The sequence below is a fragment of the Nomascus leucogenys genome, chromosome 4 (assembly GCF_006542625.1).
Source record: "Nomascus leucogenys isolate Asia chromosome 4, Asia_NLE_v1, whole genome shotgun sequence".
NCBI lineage: Eukaryota > Metazoa > Chordata > Mammalia > Primates > Hylobatidae > Nomascus > Nomascus leucogenys.
Genome location: NC_044384.1, coordinates 50,570,953 through 50,595,971, shown reverse-complemented (window position 1 = coordinate 50,595,971; position 25,019 = coordinate 50,570,953). Strand labels below are relative to the sequence as shown.

At 36.9% G+C, this 25,019-nt stretch overlaps 1 long non-coding RNA gene across 1 annotated transcript; it reads right to left on the bottom strand.

The window, feature by feature from the left end:
* Positions 1 to 12,806: 12,806 nt before the first annotated feature.
* Positions 12,807 to 24,717, bottom strand: LOC115834685. The gene is made up of 3 exons (XR_004029571.1): positions 24,622 to 24,717; positions 23,101 to 23,105; positions 12,807 to 12,817 (listed from the first exon to the last, which is right to left on the bottom strand). It is a non-coding gene; the product is annotated as an uncharacterized LOC115834685 (long non-coding RNA).
* Between the last annotated feature and the right edge of the window lie 302 nt (positions 24,718 to 25,019).

The window sequence follows — 25,019 nt, the reverse complement described above, 5'->3', positions numbered from 1 at the left end:
AATATATGACTTACATTTAATTAACTTAAAGAAAATAAATAATAAGCACTTAAGTGTTTTATCAAAAGGAAAAATATAACAATTAACTTAAATGTCTTTTAGTTCATGTGATCTTAGATAATCTTTGGTAAATAAAGTTAGTTTATAATTTTGGGTAAGATAAAAATAGAAATGTTTTTAAAATTGTCAGCATTGATCGTAATGCAAACATACTTTTTTTCGCAAGAGTTTTAGTCAAATAAACTTGTTGCTTCCTAGATGTTTAAGAAGAGAAAAAAAAAGTTCAACTTTTAACATTTTTTGTTCCTGTGATATTTTTGATACTTGTCTAATTTATTGGTGAGCTAACACTGTAAGAGTCAGCTATTGGGCTCTCCCAAAACCTTCCACACATCTTGCTGTGAGCTTCTGTGTTTGGTTTTAAACTTCTGTATTCTGGGATCTGAGCAGGTAGCCAAGGTGAAGGCTGGGACATGTGTGTGTCTGTAGCACTTGGGCTACCAACTGCAGGACAGGGCCAAGCCCAGTATGGTTACATCCTGTGTCCAGTGTCTCAAAAGTTTTGGTTAAAACAAGGCTAACTGATACTTGGTAAGCTTGGTATTACTTAAAAAAATAAAAATAAAAACAGAAAAATAAACTTTAAAAAATGACTTCCTTTGTTTTCCATGAGCAACTTAAATATAATTATTAAATGAGTAAATGAGATAAATGTAAATAAAATAACATTTATATATACATTTATCAAAGTTCCAAATTTTTTTTTAGTAATTTGAAGTCTTAAATTCATGGTTTGTTAAATGATAAATAATAATAAATTATCTGAGCCAAGTAAGTACTGAAACATTAATTATTAAGCATAAGTTTAAGTATACATACTTCAACATCTTATTTTTATACAGTATAAAATAGCTAAATATATCTGGATCTGTTAGTAAACAAAAAATTGAGAAATGTATCTTTCTAAAAATTATGAAATGGCTTTTAGTCTATAAATGCGGATGTAAAAGTTAAAAATTACTTATTTCTTAGGTTTCCATGGAAATTAACGTTACTAAAGGTTAGAAATTCTAATTAATATATGTAATTAAACTACTAGATATAAGAAAAAGAACATACATGCAAAGTATACAAAAAGATAGATGTTTTTGGCAAGGAAATTAAAGTACTAGAATTTTTCTTTTGTTAAGAAAAGGAACTAGAACTTTGTCTAGAGATTATTTAAAGGCTATTTAGAAGTGAAGGACTGAAAGAAGAAATGACGTAAAACTGAATGGATAAAAAAGTTGTAAAAGAGTTATAAATGATGAATCTAATCAAACTGATTTTTGTGATCAAACTGATTAAAATTAAACAAATTCATTATAAAGATTTTTAAATGCACCTTAATATCAAAAGTACACTGATAAAATACTAGAATGTGGTTTTTATCTTTTAACCAAGGTTTTTATGTAATAATGGTAAGAGACAATAATTGTTTGAAAAATATTTTGATTGAACTGCGAGACAGAGAAAGAGAGAGGGAGAGAGAGAGTCTGTGTTATCAGAGTAGCTTCCTGTGCTTCTTGTCTTCTTTATTGGGTCTTTGATTACCTAGGAAAACTAAATATTAAAAGGTTAATGTTTTTCTATAACTATGTAGCTTCTTGTGTTTGCTTTAAAAGTATTTTAATTATCACACTGGTATGATGAATATTATTTCCCAGAGACATGTGATTTTATTTTGATCAAGCATTTTTAAAACTTTTGACTTTTTTTTTTTTGACAAACTATCCAAAATCAAAATTGAGTCTTTTTGACCTCAAACCATCTTTTGGACATTTTAGAGGGGCCCCTGGAAGTTCAAGAGAGAAAGATGATAAACTAATTAAGCTTATTTGTTATGTTAAAATTATATGGGAAGCACCGTCAATTAAGAAATATGTTCAACTTTCTTGGAGTTATATTTCTGTGGTTATGTTACTGACATATGTGTTCCAAATTTGTATAAAATTCCTAGAAACCTAACATGTTACCAGTTATAACTTTGGTTATTATATGAAAGTGTTTTCTGCCACAAACGAAAACACAAATGTCATCATTATTATAATGAACTCCCATCAGATCTTTAACCATTATATATATTTTTTATTTTATTATTTTATTTTGAGATGGAGTCTCACTCTGTCACTGAAGCTGGAGTGCAGTGGTGCGATCACAGCTCACTGCAACCTCCATTCACTGGGCTCAAGGGATCCTCCCACCTCAGCTTCCCGAGTAGCTGAAACCACAGATGCACACTACCACACCTGGCTAATTTTTGTATTTTGTTATAAAGATGGAGTTTCACCATGTTGGCCAGGCTGGTCTCGAACTCTGGAGCTCGAGCAATCTACCTACCTCTGCCTCCCAAAGTGCTGGGATTACAGACGTGAGCCACCCATCTTGCCTTGTCTTTTTAACCGTTTTAGTTTTCATTGTCCATAGTTAAATGTTTTCTTCTGATGCCTCTTCTGAAAACTCTTTGCAAACATTTATAATCTTAAAGTATGTCTTCAAGGACATTCATGGAAGGCATAGAAAGAACTCTAACAAACACAGGTTTCTGACAACTTTGAGGCCATATCTTTGGACTAGGTAAGAGTTGAAAAACTCTAAGGAAAAAACTGGAATCATAAAATTTCTCACCCAGTTTCAAGTAAAACAAAAATTAATTGCACAGAGCTGAACCGATGAAGTATTATGCTATTTTCTACTTCTTTTTGTTTGAAAGGTTGCTGATTATTTTTATGATTTGTTTTCCAGATTTGATAAAACTTTTTTTATTTTCAGTTAATCTATAGCTTACAGTAATTTAGTGATGTTAATTTTTACAAACAGAATTGAAACATTTTCTTATTTCCCTCTGCTTGATCCCTTCAAAATTTGGAAACTATTCATGAGTATTCTTACTTTATGGCAATACAGTTATTTGCATAAGTTCAATAACAATCTGTTCTTGTATCAGCACAACTGGAAACACTGGTTGTAGTACCAAGGCTTTGCCTGAAATTTTGTATCTTCCAGTATGACCAGATAACTTTGAGGAACCAAGGTTGAGTTTGTAAAGCCGATAGAAGAACTTGGAAAAATTGGCCTGGTACCTTGTCTACACAGTTCCCTTATAGGGTTCCTAGCCTTGCAATAAATAATTTCACTTTCTGACAAACCCAGAAATCTCAGGATATTTTGGAAACCTGGAGGAGAGAGGAATTTACCCAGTTTGTAAAGGTGTTACAGGCACAGTCTAATGGTGAATCTTGTCTTGGCTTTTTGGCCGCAAGAGGCTTTTTAAAAGTCTAATGCAAAAGCCTGTGTAAAAATGTTCCATCAATGCCAACTCAAAAAGAGCCTATGTGATCAGTAATTATTCTCACTGCAGTCAGGCCGAGTTAATAAAACTAATTTTATACACAAATTGGCCTAACTGTGATTATCTTTATCAAAATGAGGGTGAGTGGAGAGAAAAACTATTAAGCACTTGTATAAGACTCTACCTACATGTTTTTGAGGGTTTATTATCTCTCTACAATATGGACTGAATCCAATATCTGGCTGTGAGTCTCCAAACGAACATTTCCAATTTTCTCTGATCCTTCTGGCTTGGAATCACTGTGATTAATACTGCTTTTCATCTTGCCCTGCAAGATGAAATTAGGCCATTTGATATAGACTTCAGAGAAGTCAGCACAGCAGCTTATATATAAAAAGTATTTGTGTCTTCTGCTGGATGGACTACTCGGAAGTTTCACTGAGACACCTGATGCAAACTGCAACCAGGAAAAATCTGTCACATTGCCACTGCCTACTGTCACTTCATCTGAAAACACTTTGAGCACAAGATCTGAAAATCTTAACTGGCTGCCCTCTGGACTAAAACATTGAGTTTATAGTTTATTCTAACCATCAATATTTTTCTTTTATTTGCATAGAAATGTCTCTGATTCTTCAAATGATACAAAGACTTGACTATGGTGGAAGTCCATCTGCAACACTACTGCCTAAAATGAGACACAATGGTTAGCTGTTTAACTAGACTGGCCTCTTCTTGGGACCGGAAGATTGGTTCAGTAGCTTAGGAGACATTCCATCTACTCAATTTCTGAACTGTGAAACTTCTTGGGAAATTTTAGACTGAGGAATGTTGGGACTTAAAAATAATACTCCAAAGTGGAAGCCTCAGAAGCAAAGTTTCTCACTGACCTTCTCTGCCCTCCTGTATCTCACCTCTCATTTTCCCACAAGGTTAGCAGTAGAAACTAGAATTATTCTTTCCCAAAGCAGGTCATAGAAACCAGAATATCTTTTGCCCAAAGCCAGTCATAAAACATAAAATATTACTCTAACCTTCCCTTATTTTTCTGTGTAAGAATTGACCATGAAGAAATTACTGACTTACCTTGTTTGATTGTGGGTCATAAGAACCCCATTCCAAAAGAGGTGCTGCCCCATGCTTGGGAGGAGGAAAACCTCCACAGAGAAGCCAAGAAGAATCTGAACAGATAGGCCTCAGTCTATTAGCATTACATCATAACTTTTTGTTCAATTGCAATTCTACATGGCTGTTATTTCTTCATTGAACTCATGCATAAAAATAAACAGTTTTGCCTGTAACTTTGGGTTTTCATTCTGAAGGTTTCTGCGTTATGTGAAACTATGACCAAATAAATGTGTTAACCTCTTCGGTATGGGTGCATCAACTATGACCCTTATGATCTGGAGAAAAGGGATCACCCCATTTTTACCACTATAATAATAACAAGTTGAAATCCACTCCTAAATAATAATAGTATAGGCTTAACATATCAAATTACAGTGTTTTTCAAAAATATTTTATTGGCCGGGTGCGGTGGCTCATGCTTGTAATCCCAGCACTTTGGGAGGCCGAGGCGGGTGGATCACAAGGGCAGGAGATCGAGACCATCTTGGCTAACATGGTGAAACCCTGTCTCTACTAAAAATACAAAAAATTAGCCGGGCGTGGTGGTGGGCGCCTGTAGTCCCAGCTATTTGGGAGGCCGAGGCTGGAGAAGGGTGTGAACCTGGGAGATGGAGCTTGCAGTGAGCAGAGATTGTGCCACTGCACTCCAGCCTGGGCGACAGAGTGAGACTCTGTCTCAAAAAAAAAAAAAAAAAAAAAAAAAAAAAAAAATTATCAAGGTTTTACTTTTGGAGCCACTATTAAGAGGTGCATGTTCTTGATAATGTTTACACTTTATAAAAGCTATAGTTGCAGAGACTGAATAACTACCTCCAGAAAACAACAGAAATAGATGGAAGTGCCCTCCAGGTCTTTTTCTTAGCTATTCCCTTAGGCTACCTGAATATCTCAGACACTGAGTGCCTGAGAAATTACTGTGATAGCAATTTCATCTAAAAAATGATTGCACTATAACTGAGATCAATCTAGATGAGAACAGTAGGAATTTCAGAAAATGTTAGAGCCTGAGAGAGAATATTTTAGATCTCATAAATGACTGGCATAATTGTTAACCATGCAAAATATAGTAGGTTTGCTCATTCTTTGGGCTTGAGGTGGGAAGAATGAAGCAGTAAGCAGTAAAAGGAATATCAGACAGTTGTCTTCAACTTTTTGCTTCAGCATTTAACATCGAGTGACCTGCAGCAATTTATAAGATCTTTGTGAGCCTCAGTTCATTTGCACGCATGTAATGTGTAGTTAAATACCAAGAACTTGTGGAAAACATATAACATACCTACAATAAGCATAGTTACTTGCACCCATGACACCCTCAGAGAGTCATTTCCATTCCCCTCCACCTCGTTATTTTTTGTGCTTATGTTTGGACTTATGGAATTCAAATTTTAGGAAGTAGAGTCAAACTAATATCTCTAAAACTTAAAGCATACTAATTTGCTTTCACAATTTCAAATAAGCAGTATCTTTGTTTAGATACTTTCAAGGATCATAAGAAAAATAATCTCACCCATGTTGAGAAATTTTATTTTGTTGCCTCCCAGCTGTCACTTAAGATCTCTCTGACTCCCATTTTGACCATAGATTGGGGCTTGCTGTGAAAACCCACTGGTTTGTATTTATTTTTTTCTCTCAGGGAAAATAAGAGACTCTAAATATATTATTTACATAAGATTAGGCAATGGACCAGATCTTTCTTTCCTGAAAATTATAGTGCAAAGTATATTTTATTATGTTTCTATTTTGATAGCAATAGCTCCAAACCATGCTTCATATTCCCCACTTTGTCCTACATGCATTTACTATCCATTTCTCATAACATTATTTCCTGTGGTCTTTGTAGGAATTGCTTAGATAGCTTAGATTGCTTTATTAGCTCTTATGGTACACTTTGGTGTTTGACTGTCCTACTATAAATATAGTTTCATTTCTTCAAAGTAATAATTAAATTATCATTTTGTTTTCTTAGATCCTGCCATTTGCTAACTATATCCATTTTCTCATCTTACGACAGTTACTTGGTTTGGCCATACCATTTCTGCTTTTCTTTTGTTGACATATCTTTTGCAGTTCTTGAACTTCCAACATGTTAATTACTCTGAAAAACACATTGCTAGGAATTAATCCTATTCTTCAGGTGACTCTCAATTTATGTGGAGGATGTCTTAGTCCATTTTTTGTTGCTATAAATGAATACCTGAGGCTGGGTAATTTATTAAAAAAACAAAAAGAGGTTTATTTGTCTCACAGTTGTGCAGGCTGGGAAGTTTAAGTTGTATGGTGCAGGCTTCTGGTGAGGGCTTTTAGGCTGCATTATAACACGGTGGGATGTTAAAGGAGAGTGGACAGGTACAAAGAGGCAAAACCTGAGAGGCAACCTGGCTTTATAGCAACCCATTCTCAAGAGAATGGATATATTCTTCAGCGGCAAAACTTACTCCCTTGAGATGGCATTCATCTATTTATGAAGAATACACCTTCATGACCAAAACACCTCCCACCAGGCCCCACCTCCCAACACTGCCACATTGGGGATCAGATTTTAACATGAGTTTTAGCAGGGGAAAATTAACATCCAAATCATAGCAAAGGACAAATGAAATACCCTCTTGCCTGGTTGCTAAATATACTGAAAGCCACTGTTTGAAATCCACTTTAAACTATTTCATTTAACAGTGTAATTGCATCACAGTTAGGCCTTTTTGTACTTTCCTTTTTGGATTTATAAAAAGTTATTTGGGTAAAGGGAATATTTGTCTTTGCTTCTCTTTTACAGATTTAAATATATCTGCTTAGTTTCCAGTATTCTTTCAAGATTTTGTAAAAGGAAACTCTCTCCGCTTCTCTAACAGAAGTAAGTTTAAATTTATCTCTTAATCATTTGAAGAAAGACATATTAATTCTAACTCAAGTGATGTCTCCCTACTTTTAAGTTGAAATTATTTAATGTATAACTTTATCAGCATAAATATCTGTTTTGTGAATAGTAAAAGCCATTCTACCATTGTTTTAATTATCTATATCAATAATTGTTTGCAAGCTATTTGTGACATTACTAGCTCAATCAAATTGATGTTAGACAATTATATATTCCTAGAGTGGGAAGAAAAATAATCACCTCTGCTGAACTGTGATAAGATTGTAGGTACCACAATTTTGCATTTATCTGGAAGAAATTAATTGGAAAAGTATTTTTTAATATGTAGATGATATCTTATCACTGCAACTTTCTATCTTTTGTAAAAAAGAAATATAACTTCTACGGAAGTACATAAAACATAAATATAAAGCTTAATGAGGTATTACAAAATGAAAACCCAAGTAACCACCTCAAGGTCCAGAAAGAACATTACCAGAATCTCAAAAGCCATTCTTATGACCCTCACAATTATTACCTAGTTTCTTTTGTGAGGTGATCGCTATCATGACATGAACACTATGTTAAGATTTTTTACTGTCTTTATTCTTTATATCCATGGAATAACCCTCTAAGAGTGCTTCTAGTTTCCTAGTTTTTTGCTCATCATTTTTCCATATTATTCTATTTAATAGCAATTAATGCATTTTTAATCTTTTAAAATGTTATTAAATAAATATACCATAATTTATGTATTTAGTCTATGGTTGATGGGCATTTTGATTATTTCTAATTTTGTCAATTATAGATAATACCGCCATACATATCTCTGGGTAAATACCATTATGTTTTCCTTGTAACTAGTAATTATATTATCAGTCCATATTTACAATTTTAATAAATAATGCCAAATAATTTTCTAGAGTGGTCATTAAACTTTGACTTTGACCAGCAGGGATTGAGAGTTCTTGTTGCCCCAAATCATTGCTTCCACCTCTTGGTAAGGTGTAATTCTACTTTTTAAAAGATTTTTATTCTGCTGGTAGAATTCCCATTGAGATTTTAATTGGTCATTTCCTAATGACTGATGAAGCCGTTACTATATTTATTATCCATTTGGATACTCTCATATATAAGAGCCCTGTTCAAGTCTCCTGCCAATTTTCTTTTGAATTACCTTTTCTTAAATTTTATTTACAGGGTTTTTAACTGTATTCTGGACATGAACCTTTTGTTCATTATGTAATTAGCTATAGAAACAAATCTATGGAGGGTGGAGCCAAGATGGCCGAATAGGAACAGCTCCGGTCTCCAGCTCCCAGCCCCAGTGAAACAGAAGACGGGTGATTTCTGCATTTCTGCGTGAGGTACCGGTTTCATCTCACTAGGGAGTGCCTAACAGTGGGTGCAGGACAGTCGGTGAAGCGCACTGTGCACGAGCCGAAGCAGGGCGAGGCATTGCCTCACTCAGGAAGCGCAAGGGGTCAGGGAGTTCCCTTTCCTAGTCAAAGAAAGGGGAAGCAGACGGCACCTGGAATATCGGGTCAGTCCCATCCTAATACTGCGCTTTTCCAACGGGCCTGGAAAACGGCACACTAGGAGATTGTGTCCCGCACCTGGCTCGGAGGGTCCTATGCCCACTGAGTCTCGCTAATTGCTAGCACAGCAGTCTGAGATCAAGCTGCGAGGTGGCAGCGAGGCTGGGGGAGGGGCGCCCGCCATTGCCCAGGCTTGCTTAGGTAAACAAAGCAGCCAGGAAGCTCGAACTGGGTGGAGCCCACCACAGCTCAAGGAGGCCTGCCTGCCTCTCTAGGCTCCACCTCTGGGGGCAGGGCACAGACAAACAAAAACTCTGCAAGAACTTCCACAGACTTAAATGTCCCTGTCTGACTGACAGCTTTGAAGAGAGTAGTGGTTCTCCCAGCACACAGCTGGAGATCTGAGAACGGTCAGACTGCCTCCTAAAGTGGGTCCCTCACCCCTGAGCAGCCTAACTGGGAGGCACCCCCCCAGTAGGGACAGACTGACACCTCATTCAACCCGGTACTTCTCTGAGACAAAACTTTCAGAGGAACTATCAGACAGCTGAATTTGTGGTCTCACGAAAATCCGCTGTTCTGCAGCCACCGCTGCTGACACCCAGCCAAACAGGGTCTGGAGTGCACCTCTAGTAAATTCCAACAGACCTGCAGCTGAGGGTCCTGTCTGGCAGAAGGAAAACTAACAAACAGAAAGGACATCCACACCAAAAACCCATCTGTACATCACCATCATCAAAGACAAAAAGTAGATAAAACCACAAAGATGGGGAAAAAACAGACCAAAAAAACTGGAAACTCTAAAAAACAGAGCACCTCTCCTCCTCCAAAGGAACGCAGTTCCTCACCAGCAACGGAACAAAGCTGGATGGAGGATGACTTTGATGAGTTGAGAGAAGAAGGCTTCAGACGATCAAACTACTCTGAGCTATGAGAGGAAATTCAAAACAACAGCAAAGAAGTTAAAAACTTTGAAAAAAAATTAGAAGAATGGATAACTAGAATAACCAATGGAGAGAAGGGCTTAAAGGAGCTGATGGAGCTGAAAGCCAAGTTTCGAGAACTACGTGAAGATTGCAGAAGCCTCAGTAGCAGATGCGATCAACTGGAAGAAAGGGTATCGCTGATGGAAGATGAAATGAATGAAATGAAGAGAGAAGGGAAGTTTAGAGAAAAAAGAATAAAAAGAAATGAACAAAGCCTCCAAGAAATTTGGGACTATGTGAAAAGACCAAACCTACGTCTGATTGGTGTACCTGAAAATGATGGGGAGAATGGAACCAAGTTGGAAAACACTCTGCAAGATATTATCCAGGAGAACTTCCCCAATCTAGCAAGGCAGGCCAGCATTCAGATTCAGGAAATACAGAGAACGCCACAAAGATACTCCTCGAGAAGGGCAACTCCAAGACACATTATTGTCAGATTCACCAAAGTTGAAATGAAAGAAAAAATGTTAAGGGCAGCCAGAGAGAAAGGTCGGGTTACCCACAAAGGGAAGCCCATCAGACTAACAGCTGATCTCTCAGCAGAAACTCTACAAGCCAGAAGAGAGTGGGGGCCGATATTCAACATTCTTAAAGAAAAGAATTTTCAACCCAGAATCTCCTATCCGCCAAACTAAGCTTCATAAGTGAAGGAGAAATAAAACACTTTACAGACAAGCAAACGCTGAGTGATTTTGTCACCACCAGGCCTGCCCTAAAAGAGCTCCTGAAGGAAGCACTAAACATGGAAAGGAACAACCGGTACCAGCCACTGCAAAAACATGCCAAATTGTAAAGACCATCGAGACTAGGAAGAAACTATAGCAACTAACGAGCAAAATAACCAACTAACATCATAATGACAGGATCAGATTCACACATAACAATATTAACGTTAAATGTAAATGGGCTAAATGCTCCAATCAAAAGACACAGACTGGCAAACTGGATAAGGAGTCAGGACCCATCAGTGTGCTGTATTCAGGAAACCCATCTCACGTGCAGAGACACACATAGACTCAAAATAAAGGGATGGAGGAAGATCTATCAAGCAACTGGAAAACAAAAAAAGGCAGGGGTTGCAATCCTAGTCTCTGATAAAATAGACTTTAAACCAACAAAGATCAAAAGAGACAAAGAAGGCCATTACATAATGGTAAAGGGATCAATTCAACAAGAAGAGCTAACTATCCTAAATATATATGCACCCAACACAGGAGCACCCAGATTCATAAAGCAAGTCCTGAGTGACCTACAAAGGGACTTAAACTCCCACACAATAATAATGGGAGATTTTAACACCCCACTGTCAGCATTAGACAGATCAACGAGACAGAAAGTTAACAAGGATATCCAGGAATTGAACTCAGCTCTAAACAAAGTGGACCTAATAGACATCTACAGAACTCTCCACCCCAAGTCAACAGAATATACATTTTTTTCAGCACCACACCACACCTATTCCAAAATTGACCACATAGTTGGAAGTAAAGCTCTCCTCAGCAAATGTAAAAGAACAGAAATTATAACAAACTGTCTCTCAGACCACAGTGCAATCAAACTAGAACTCAGGATTAAGAAACTCACTCAAAACTGCTCTACTACATGGAAACTGAACAACCTGCTCCTGAATGACTATTGGGTACATAATGAAATGAAGGCAGAAATAAAGATGTTCTTTGAAACCAACGAGAACAAAGACACAACATACCAGAATCTCTGGGACACATTCAAAGCAATGTGTAGAGGGAAATTTATAGCACTAAATGCCCACAAGAGAAAGCAGGAAAGATCCAAAATTGACACCCTAACATCACAATTAAAAGAACTAGAAAAGCAAGAGCAAACACATTCAAAAGCTAGCAGAAGGCTAGAAATAACTAAAATCAGAGCAGAACTGAAGGAAATAGAGACACAAAAAACCCTTCAAAAAATTAATGAATCCAGGAGTTGGTTTTTTGAAAAGATCAACAAAATTGATGGACCGCTAGCAAGACTAATAAAGAAGAAAAGAGAGAAGAATCAAATAGATGCAATAAAAAACGAAAAAGGGGATATCACCACCGATCCCACAGAAATACAATCTACCATCAGAGAATACTACAAACACCTCTATGCAAATAAACTAGAAAATCTAGAAGAAATGGATAAATTCCTCGACAAATACACCCTCCCAAGACTAAACCAGGAAGAAGTTGAATCTCTGAATAGACCAATAACAGGTTCTGAAATTGTGGCAATAATCAATAGCTTACCAACAAAAAAGAGTCCAGGACCTGATGGATTCACAGCTGAATTCTACCAGAGGTACAAGGAGGAACTGGTACCATTCCTTCTGAAACTATTCCAATCGATAGAAAAAGAGGGAATCCTCCCTAACACATTTTATGAAGCCAGCATTGTCCTGATACCAAAACCTGGCAGAGACATAACCAAAAAAGAGAATTTCAGACCAATATCCTTGATGAACATTGATGCAAAAATCCTCAATAAAATACTGGCAAACCGAATCCAGCAACACATCAAAAAGCTTATCCACCATGATCAAGTGGGCTTCATCCCTGGGATGCAAGGCTGGTTCAACATACGCAAATCAATAAATGTAATCCAGCATATAAACAGAACCAAAGACAAAAACCACATGATTATCTCAATAGATGCAGAAAAGGCCTTTGACAAAATTCAACAACCCTTCATGCTAAAAACTCTCAATAAATTAGGTATTGATGGGACGTATCTCAAAATAATAAGAGCTATATACGACAAACCCACAGCCAATATCATACTGAATGGGCAAAAACTGGAAGCATTCCCTCTGAAAACTGGCACAAGATAGGGATGCCCTCTCTCACCGCTCCTATTCAACATAGTGCTGGAAGTTCTGGCCAGAGCAATCAGGCAGGAGAAGGAAATAAAAGGTATTCAATTAGGAAAAGAGGAAGTCAAACTGTCCCTGTTTGCAGATGACATGATTGTATATCTAGAAAACCCCATTGTCTCAGCCCAAAATCTCCTTAAGCTGATTAGCAACTTCAGCGAAGTCTCAGGATACAAAATTAATGTACAAAAATCACAAGCATTCTTGTACACCAATAACAGACAAACAGAGAGCGAAATCATGAGTGAACTCCCATTCACAATTGCTTCAAAGAGAATAAAATACCTAGGAATCCAACTTACAAGGGATGTGAAGGACCTCTTCAAGGAGAACTACAAACCACTGCTCAATGAAATAAAAGAGGATACAAACAAATGGAAGAACATTCCATGCTCATGGGTTGGAAGAATCAATATCGTGAAAATGGCCATACTGCCCAAGGTAATTTATAGATTCAATGCCATCCCCATCAAGCTACCAATGACTTTCTTCACAGAATTGGAAAAAACTACTTTAAAGTTCATATGGAACCAAAAAAGAGCCCGCATCGCCAAGTCAATCCTAAGCCAAAAGAACAAAGCTGGAGGCATCATGCTACCTGACTTTAAACTATACTACAAGGCTACAGTAACCAAAACAGCATGGTACTGGTACCACAACAGAGACATAGATCAATGGAACAGAACAGAGCCCTCAGAAATAATGCCGCATAGCTACAACTATCTGATCTTTGACAAACCTGACAAAAACAAGAAATGGGGAAAGGATTCCCTATTTAATAAATGGTGCTGGGAAAACTGGCTAGCCATATGTAGAAAGCTGAAACTGGATCCCTTCCTTACACCTTATACAAAAATTAATTCAAGATGGATTAAAGACTTATATGTTAGACCTAAAACCATTAAAATCCTACAAGAAAACCTAGGCAATATCATTCAGGACATAGGCGTGGGCAAGGACTTCATGTCTAAAACACCAAAAGCAATGGCAACAAAAGCCAAAATTGACAAATGGGATCTAATTAAACTAAAGAGCTTCTGCACAGCAAAAGAAACTATCATCAGAATGAACAGGCAACCTACAGAATGGGAGAAAATTTTTGCAACCTACTCATCTGACAAAGGGCTAATATCCAGAATCTACAATGAACTCAAACAAATTTACAAGAAAAAAACAAACAACCCCATCAAAAAGTGGGCAGAGGACATGAACAGACATTTCTCAAAAGAAGACATTTATGCAGCCAGAAAACACATGAAGAAATGCTCATCATCACTGGCCATCAGAGAAATGCAAATCAAAACCACAGTGAGATACCATCTCACACCAGTTAGAATGGCCATCATTAAAAAATCAGGAAACAACAGGTGCTGGAGAGGATGTGGAGAAATAGGAACACTTTTACACTGTTGGTGGGACTGTAAACTAGTTCAACCATTGTGGAAGTCAGTGTGGCGATTCCTCAGGGATCTCGAACTAGAAATACCATTTGACCCAGCCATCCCATTACTGGGTATATACCCAAAGGACTATAAATCATGCTGCTATAAAGACACATGCACACGTATGTTTATTGCGGCACTATTCACAATAGCAAAGAGTTGGAACCAACCCAAATGTCCAACAACGATAGACTGGATTAAGAAAATGTGGCACATATACACCATGGAATACTATGCAGCCATAAAAAATGATGAGTTCATGTCCTTTGTAGGGACATGGATGAAACTGGAAAACATCATTCTCAGTAAACTATCGCAAGGACAAAAAACCAAACACCGCATGTTCTCACTCATAGGTGGGAATTGAACAATGAAAACTCATGGACACAGGAAGGGGAACATCACACTCCGGGGACTGTTGTGGGGTGGGGGGAGGGGGGAGGGACAGCATTGGGAGATGCACCTAATGCTAAATGACGAGTTAATGGGTGCAGGAAATCAACATGGCACATGGATACATATGTAACAAACCTGCACATTGTGCACATGTACCCTAAAACCCTAAAGTATAATAAAAAAAAAAAAAAAAAAAAAAAAGAAACAAATCTATGGATTTTTTTGGACTCTAATCAACATAAACCTGATTTTTATGTAATCCAAATTATAAACTTTTTAAAAGATTATTACCTTTGAGGGTGCTCTGTTTAATAAATTATATATATTTTTTCTGTATGTCATCTTTTAGGCATCCAAAATTCCCCAAATGGAAGGAAGATATAAAGAAAGAGTGACACTTTACTTACCATACACAAATATACATATACATACTAAAAAGTAGCAGAATTAGACATTTTTCATTTTGAATTCAACTTTAAATTTCATTTATTCAAGGTCATTTGACCTTAACCCACTTTCCATCAAATACATGTCTTTGAAATTTACTCACTTTTAACAACTGCATTTCTGTTTATTGAGGATAGATTGGGTATCTGGTAAAGGATGCTTCAATGTGTGAGGTGAACAGTATTTCTAGGCTGAAATTGTTCTATGCATTGAAATTCATGAGAAAGAAAACAAAAATAGGGCGAACAGGAGATAACAAACTTCATGAATTTATTGGCTGAATGCTAGTTTCAATAGGCAATAGATTTGTGGAAAATTATTTGAGAAAATTATTAAAGTAATTTCTGATAAACCTACATTTGGGGGTAAAAAGACACAAGACACATTTCAATCTGTAATATCAATATAGCCTTGAAGTACTAATAAAATTTGGTTTTTTTTGGCTATTTGTTTCTTATGAACAAAAGTAAAAATTACTCTACTGTCTTCACTGAAACCAGACATGCTACCCTTTTACAGTTATATTTGGTCTTTATACTATTTTTAGCTAAAAGTGCTAATACCATGTAATGTTCATATATTTTTATTTTTTGAGAATTTCAACAGCATTTCCTAAATACGTCTTTTTGTCATATATCCGTGAAAATTTCAACCCTTGTCTTAATTATTGTTGTTTTATAATAGGATATAATGTCTAATCAATGTTCACTGTTACTCCTACCTAAACAATCCTTCCTTTATTTACAAAAGGAAGACATAATAGACCCAATTTGCAGAATGCTTTACTGTAGTCATGCTGAGTAACATGATTCAATAATCAACTTTGTTAAAAATAATGATGTACTAATTTGTAAGACAGTGCTGTGTAACATTGTTTGAGGTGAGAGAGAGGGAAGAAAAGCAGATGTTTCCAAGGAATTTGAGTGGTTTAAGCAAAAAAAAAAAAAAAAAAAAAAAAGGGAGACATAATATCTTAGTCTCTTTTGGGTCTGTTTTGTGTTGCTATAAAGGAATGCCTGAGGATGGGTAATTTATAAAGAAAAACTATCTATTTGGCTCACAATTCTGCTGACTCAAAGGTTCAAGATTGGGAATCTGGGTGGGGGCCTCAGGCTGCTTCTATTCATGGTGGAAGGTAAAGGGGAGCCAGTGTGTGCTGAGATTATGTGGTGAGAGAGGAAGCAAGGTGGGGGTTCCAGACTCTTTTTAACAACCAGTTCTCATGGGAACTAATAGAGTGAGAACTTACTCTCCAGGGAAGGCATTCATCTATGCATGAGGGGACTGCCCCATGACCTCCCATTAGGCCCTAACTCCAAAATCAGGGATCAAATTTTAACATGAGATTTGAAGTGGACAAATATTCAAGACAATTTTGCATGAAAATATATATATTTGCATTAAATGTAACAGAGGTCAAATATGAAAAGTCAGTCAAGTATTCTGTACCTGTTTGCTGATTATCTGTAAGTTGTCCATTTTCAGAGGACTCTTCAGCAGGTTTGGGAGCCCCTAGTGCTATGTGGAATGCAGTTTGAAAACCACTGAATTACTGTATAAAAATGGTGTCATTGTAGGAAAAGTTTAGAAGTAGTTACAGCCCCTACTTAGAAAAAAATCTCTGAGAAGACCACTAGAAGGAAATAGAGAAGACACATATATGGGTGTGTACGAATGTGAAAAAGTGGAAATAGCATCTTCTCTTTAGCATACTGTCGCATTATCCCGAACAATTACGTTAAGTTCTCTGAATCCAAGTTTTCAACACATACAATTAAGAATATGATATCTACTTCAAAGGGGTGTTATAAGGGGAACTGAATTAATGTAGGGTAAAAATGCTTTGTTTTTAAGAATACATACTTAACAAATGTAATGCAATAGTATCCTATTACAAATACATACTTACAAATGTAAGGCAATAGTATACCAAGTATTGGGGAAACTATTTGCTGAATATGCTGTTATTGTTCCTACGGCTTCTAATATCATCTATTAGAGCAGGGATTAGCAAACCTTTTCTATAAAGTACCAGATAGTAAATATTTTCAGGTTTGAGAGCCATATCATATTTGTTAGTCACAGCTGCTCTACTCATGTTAGAGCATAAAAACCATCATAGATGATATGTAAAAAAGTGAGTATGGCTGTTTTCCAATAAAACGTTATTTATAAAAACAGGCAACTGGCAGAATTTGCCCAGTGAACCAAATTTGCAAACCTCTGTACTAGATCTTTTCAAACTCAAAGTATAGTCCATAGACCACCTGAGAGCAGGAAAAGCTACATAAATTGTGTGACCTAATACAAAATGAAAATGCAGAGCCCCTTGTTTAAAAATTACTAAGAATATTAAAATGCTGACAGCAGAGCATTATTTCAAATGTGTGTTTCTTCTGCAGACTTACAAGTCACACATCTATGAATCTAGCCCTGCCTGGGAGCTTGTTAAAAATGCAGGCCTTGTCTCTGACCTATTGAATCATAATCTGCATATCAGTAAGGTCCCTGGATGGTTCATATGTACATATGTTTTGAAAAGTACTGATAGACTAAAATAATTTTAAAACTGTATTTCTGGATAGGAGTTCTCTAACAAAGGCCAAGTAATTACTTCCATCTATGAGAAATCTACTTTAAAATTCTTACAAACTGTTTATAAAATAATTGAAAAATTAGCATAGTCAACAAATATAATATTCTCCTGTATTCCCCAACTACTCCCCAAGTCAAATTATTTGCAATGTGTTCTCAGTTTCTTCTTCCATTCTCGTTGCATCTAATTAGTTACTGGTGCTGATCCCTCCCTCCCAGAGCATTTTCTCAGTCTGGCAGCACCTCTCAGGAGAGTGTAGTAGTTAAGAACATTGGTTCTAAAGCTGGACTGCTCGACTTTGTATGCTGCCTCCACCTCTTACCAGCTGTTTGGTCTTGGGCAAGCTACTTAATCAATGTCTCAGTTCCTTCTTCTCTTATAAGGGATAAAAACTCATAGCATTATTGTGAGGATTAAATGAGTTTTTATATGTAAACAATTAGTGTCTGACACATGGTAAACACTTGTGAGTATTAGATGATATTATTATCTATCAATTCCCATCACCTTTATAATACTTCTGGCTCTCATAATCAGTTGTCTGAGCTCGTGCAACGTTAACTGTTGTCAATACCACATGGAAATTAGGATTAGCTTCACAGTTTAGGGAGCAAAGTTAGCCATACTGCTGAATACAGGAATAGCAAGAGGAGAGTTTTTTGTGAGCACAATATAATGGAATCCAGAAAATAGTCTCAAGAATAAAATCAGCACATAGGAATCAAGCCAAAGAAATCAAGTATAATAAATCATTTGAGTCCGATGAACCTACAAAACCTAAAATATTTAGGTTATGGCCCTGTATAGAAAAAAAAGGAAATTTACTACCTCTATAGGACGACAGAATGCAGAGCAGAATTGGTGGGATTTTCAGGAAGAACATGGTCATTGAAAGAATATTCCAAAATAAGACAAAGAAGAGTAAAGTTGGAAAGAATCCCAAGTCATCTGCCCCTGGAGTGTGAGTGGGTGCTAGGCCAGAAAGGCCAGAATAGTCAGGAAGTTTGTATTTATCTTCATTGCTGAATCACTTGGGGACTCAATTCTCATAAAGAAGGAGAAAAAAAACTGCTTCTAAAATGTGCTTTTAGTGAGGTCAATATTATCATCAGAGTAAACTTTGTTGATTCTAGGGAGGCATAGGGAATGTGGCAGAAAGCTTTGTAATTATCCCAATGGTTAGGTTACCACAAATATCATTCTAAAAAAACCCAATTGTGTAAACTTGTTTTGACATCATCCTGTCATAAGATCAAAGCTCTTTGGCATGACATATAATTTTCTACTTAGAAAGTCATATATTGGCTGGATGTGGTGGCTCATGCCTGTAATCCCAGCACTTTGGGAGGCAAAGGCAGGAAGATCACCTGAGGTCAGGAGTTCGAGAACAGCTTGACCAACATGGAGAAACCCCATCTCTACTAAAACGACAAAATTAGCTGGGCTTGGTGGCGCATGCCTGTAATCCCAGCTACTCGGGAGGCTGAGACAGGAGAATCGCTTGAACCTGGGAGGTGGAGACTGAGGTGAGTCAAGACCCCGCCATTACACTCCAGCCTGGCAGCAAGACCAAAACTCTGTCTCCGAATCCAGCAGCACATCAAAAATCTTATCCACCATGATCAAGTGGGCTTCATCCCTGGGATGCAAGGCTGGTTCAACATATGCAAATCAATAAACATAATCCAGCATATAAACAGAACCAAAGACAAAAACCACATGATTATCTCAACAGATGCAGAAAAGGCCTTTGACAAAATTCAACAGCCCTTCATGCTAAAAACTCTCAATAAATTAGGTATTGATGGGACATATCTCAAAATAATAAGAGCTATTTATGACAAACCCACAGCCAATATCATACTGAATGGGCAAAAACTGGAAGCATTCCCTTTGAAAACTGGCACAAGACAGGGATGCCCTCTGTCACCACTCCTATTCAACATAGTGTTGGAAGTTCTGGCCAGGGCAATCAGGCAGGAGAAAGAAATAAAGGGTATTCAATTAGGAAAAGAGGAAGTCAAATTGTCCCTGTTTGCAGATGACATGATTGTATATTTAGAAAACCCCATCATCTCAGCCCAAAATCTCCTTAAGCTAATAAGCAACTTCAGCAAAGTCTCAGGATACAAAATCAATGTGCAAAAATCACAAGCATTCTTATACACCAATAACAGACAAACAGAGAGCCAAATCGTGAGTGAACTCCCATTCACAATTGCTTCAAAGAGAATAAAATACCTAGGAATCCAACTTACAAGGGATGTGAAGGACCTCTTCAAGGAGAACTACAAACCACTGCTCAATGAAATAAAAGAGGATACAAACAAATGGAAGAACATTCCATGCTCGTGGATAGGAAGAATCAATATCGTGAAAATGGCCATACTGCCCAAGGTAATTTATAGATTCAATGGCATCCCCAACAAGCTACCAATGACTTTCTTCACAGAATTGGAAAAAACTACTTAAAAGTTCATATAGAACCAAAAAAGAGCCTGCATTGCCAAGACAATCTTGAGCCAAAAGAACAAAGCTGGAGGCATCACACTACCTGACTTCAAACTATACTACAAGGCTACAGTAACCAAAACAGCATGGTACTGGTACCAAAACAGAGATACAGACCAGTGGAACAGAACAGAGCTCTCAGAAATAATACCACACATCTACAACCATCTGATCTTTGACAAACCTGACAAAAACAAGAAATGGGGAAAGGATTCCCTATTTAATAAATGGTGCTGGGAAAACTGGCTAGCCGTATTTAGAAAGCTGAAACTGGATCCCTTCCTTACACCTTATACAAAAATTAATTCAAGATGGATTAAAGACTTAAATGTTACACCTAAAACAATAAAAACCCTAGAAGAAAACCTAAGCAATACCATTCAGGACATAGGCGTGGGCAAGGACTTCATGTCTAAAACACCAAAAGCAATGGCAACAAAAGCCAAAATTGACAAATGGGATCTAATTAAACTAAAGACCTTCTGCACAGCAAAATAAACTACCATCAGAGTGAACAGACAACTTAGAGAATGGGAGAAAGTTGTTGAAACCTACTCATCTGACAAAGGGCTAATATCCAGAATCTACAATGAACTCAAACAAATTTACAATAAAAAAGCAACCCCATCAAAAAGTGGGTGAAGGATATGAAAAGACACTTCTGAAAAGAAGACATTTATGCAGCCAGCAGACACATGAAAAAATGCTCATCATCACTGGCCATCAGAGAAATGCAAATCCAAACCACAATGAGATACCATCTCACACCAGTTAGAATGGCCATCATTAAAAAGTCAGGAAACAACAGGTGCTGGAGAGGATGTGGAGAAATAGGAACACTTTTACACTGTTGGTGGGACTGTAAAGTAGTTCAACCATTGTGGAAGACAATGTGGCAATTCCTCAAGGATCTAGAACTAGAAATACCATTTGACCCAGCAATCCCATTACTGGGTATATACCCAAAGGACTATAAATCATGCTGCTATAAAGGCACATGCACACGTATGTTTATTGCGGCACTATTCACAATAGCAAAGACTTGGAACCAACCCAAATGTCCATCAGGGATAGACTGGATTAAGAAAATGTGGCACATATACACCATGGAATTCTATACAGCCATAAAAAAGGATGAGTTCATGTCCTTTGTAGGGACATGGATGAAACTGGAAAACATCATTCTCAGCAAACTATCTCAAGAACAAAAAACCAAACACCGCATGTTCTCACTCATAGGTGGGAATTGAACAATGAGAACACTTGGACACAGGAAGGGGAACATCACACTGGGGCCTGTTGTGGGGTGGGGGGATGGGGTAGGGAAAGCATTAGGAGATATACCTGATGTAAATGACGAGTTAATGGGTGCAGCACACCAACATGGCACATGTATACATATGTAACAAACCTGCACGTTGTACACATGTACCCTAGAACTTAAAGTATAATTTAAAAAAATCATATAATGTCAGCATTCGAGAGACAGCATTACATAGTTGGCTTGGAGATGAAAATATCCAGTTTTGAATTTAACTTTGTTGATTTTTTTATAGCCTGAAAATTCTTCCCTTGCTCTTCACCGTATAGCAGGCTACAATTCATCCTATAAAAAGTCAGTTCAAATACCATATGTTTTGGAAATCCTTTCAATAGTCTTGCAGGCATAAGTAGTTGTTCCTTTCACTGAAGGAGAGATGATCATGTTGTAGCCCAGGGAGTGAATGGACACATGAAGCAGAAATCCAACATAGCTACAGGACAGTGTCTCGGAATTGTTGTCTCCTCCAAAGTAACAGAGACTCCCCCAAGAGTTGGTAGAAATACAAAACAGATACCCACCACTCCTGGGCCTCATCCCATGAGTAATACCACTTAGGATAATCTTATATAATAGCTGTTCTTTCTTGAGTGGAAATATTCAACAAGTAGCTACCTTCTAAAATATGTTAACAGATAACACCATCTGGCACCCTTTCTGGTGATATTGTAAGTTATTAGATAGTGCCCTTTATACTGTGGTGAAATGCCACTCTATGAAATAGACATTTTGCAAGAAAAGGGAGAGGCAAAGAATTAAACTTGGGGAGGTGTTCTTATCACAAAAAAAAAAGCATATAGAAGTTCAAAGCTTTCTATTTTTCATGATCTCCATTGCTATGGTTTGAATGTGTCCCCTCCAAAATTCAGGTATTGCCAATATGACAATATTGAGAGGGGAGGCCTGTAAGAAGGCCACATGATCTCCTTCTTCATGAATGAGATTAAGGTTATGAAAGAGACTTCATGCAGTGTTTGGTAGCCTACATTTCTGCCTTCTGCCATGTGGATCAGCAAAAAGGCCCTCACTAGATGCTGGCACCTTGATCTTGAACTTCCAACCTTCAGAAATGTCAAAAATAAATTTCTGTTTATTACCCCATTTGTGGTATGTTATAGAAGCATAAACAAAGACAACCATTAAGGTTGCCACTACACTCTTGCGAATGGGGATTTCTGATTCAGATCAAGGACAAATTACTTAGTTTGGCCCTGGGTAATAAAACCTTCACTGGAAAAAGCAAAATGGTGACATTTTCCACATGGAAAACTCTTAGGTCACAAAATCTTGCCTTCTTTTCTCTTTGATCTTATTCAATGCATAGTAAAGCAAAGAAGATTCTATTTATCGGGAAAAACTGTTTCCCATTTCTCCTGCTTCTTTCTCCATATATTAAGGCCAGCATATATCCAACCTGGAGAACTAAGAAATAATGAGCATGAGACAGAGAAATTAAGGTTTTTTTTTCCTAATAATTGTAATAAGACTTTTCATAAATAACATGAATACCAAGAATATTTGCCATCTGAAAGATCAAGATGTGAGTTCAAAGTAAGCAGGTGTCATTTGCCCGAAGTGTTCTTCGTAGCCATTAAGTTATGGGGTAGAAGTAGCAGTTAATATTTGATGGAGAATTAGGGTTCGTATATATTTATCGCTAGACTTAGATCACTATGGCTAACAGGGTGTTTGGATAATTTAATATTAAATAGATAAGATTGACACAAAGAATATACCTATGAAACTGTATAAGCCTCATCTCTGAATTTACAGTAAAACCCCTAGGTTATAAGAAAATTATAAAACAACATTACTATTTGGAAATTTTAAAACATTATTGTAAATGAATGAATCAATGAGAAAATCAAAAACAAGTACATATAATTTGAAATGAAGAGAAAACCTGAAGATTACATGTGAACCAGTTTTAAATGTGTTTGAAATTGTAATATTTGCAAAGCCACAGTTTAGTGATATACACATGTGTTTGCACATCCATATTCACATGCATACAAATGAGAATGAATAATGAATAAAACATACAACTTAAGTTAGAAAAATAACTTCAAGATAAATTTGGAAAAGTAGTTTGCAGGACATACATAAAATAATCATTAATAGTTAATATATTTAGAAGATTTAGTGAGAACAAAGGTAGAGGGAAGCTCTTCAAGCCCAATCAAGTCAAAGAAAGGATAGAAAATTTAGGAACAACAAATGAAATATAACCACAAATGTCAATGCAGATAATACACTAGATGAAAATAGGTTTCTAATTTATAGTTTAAAAAATGTGAAATATCTCAATTAAATGGAAAAATGTACGAATTAATATCTAAACTGGTCAAGAAAAAGAAGTATATCCAAACAAGTAAATAAAGAACAAAAAGTAAATGTTGCCAAAGAAATACTGCCAGAAAAGCAATTGTGTGCCAATGGTCTTATAAGTGATTTGCTAAAAATTTCCTAATGACAGATAATTCCTCTTCTGGGGAGATGTTCTATAGAAAGAAGATATGTTTTTAAAATATAGATGATTATTCACAAGACAGTTCTTATTATAGATACATTGAAAATCTTATTGTATATTACAAATCAAAGACAACCAAAGGCTAGAGGAAGTCTTAATTGTTTCTCATATGCCTGACATGTAATTTGGGACTCATACTGACCCTGCCTTCAAACTATATCCCAAACAATCAGACCATGTATATTTTACCATTTAAACCACTACCACTCTGCTCCTAGCCACCATCTTCTCCTACCAGAACCTTGAAACTCTCCAGCTCAGGGATCCCCAACCCTCAGGCCACAGACCAGTACCCCCAGTGCCCCAATCCCCAGGTCATGTACTGGTACTGGTCCGTGGCCTATTAGGAATTGGGCTACACAGCAGGAGGTGAGCAGCGGGTAAGCAAGTGAAGCTTCATCTGTATTTACAACCATGCCCCATCACTCGCATTACCACCTGAGCTCCGTCTCCTGTCCAATCAGAAGCAGCATTAGATTCTCCCAGGAGCAGGAACCCTATTGTGAACTGCACATACAAGAGATTTAGGTTGTGTGCTCCTTATGAGAATCTAATGCTGGATGATCCGCCAGTGTCTCCCATCACCCCAAGGTGGGACCATCTAGTTGCAGGAAAACAAGCTCAGGTCTCCCACTGACTCTACATTATAGAATTCTACACTACAGAGTTGTATAATTATTGCATTATATATTACAGTGTAATAATAATAGAAATAACGTACACAATAAATGTAATGCACTTGAATCATCCTGAAACCATACCCCCTGCCCTGTTCTTGGAAAAATTGTCTTCCTCAAAACAAGTCCCTGGCTCTAAAAAGGTCGGAGACCAATGCTCTAGCTGGTAATCCTGCTTGCACTGTTGATTCCCCCTCCCCTCATATATTCTCCATAAAGAAAGCAGAGAATTTTTTTAAAAACACATATTTCATCATATCATTTTCATGCTCAAAATACTCAAATCACTTCCTTTCAAATTCAAAGTAAAATTCAAATACTATTACAGCCAATAACATATGGGTCCTTGCTCCTTTTTTTATCTGATCCCTAATGATCTCCTTC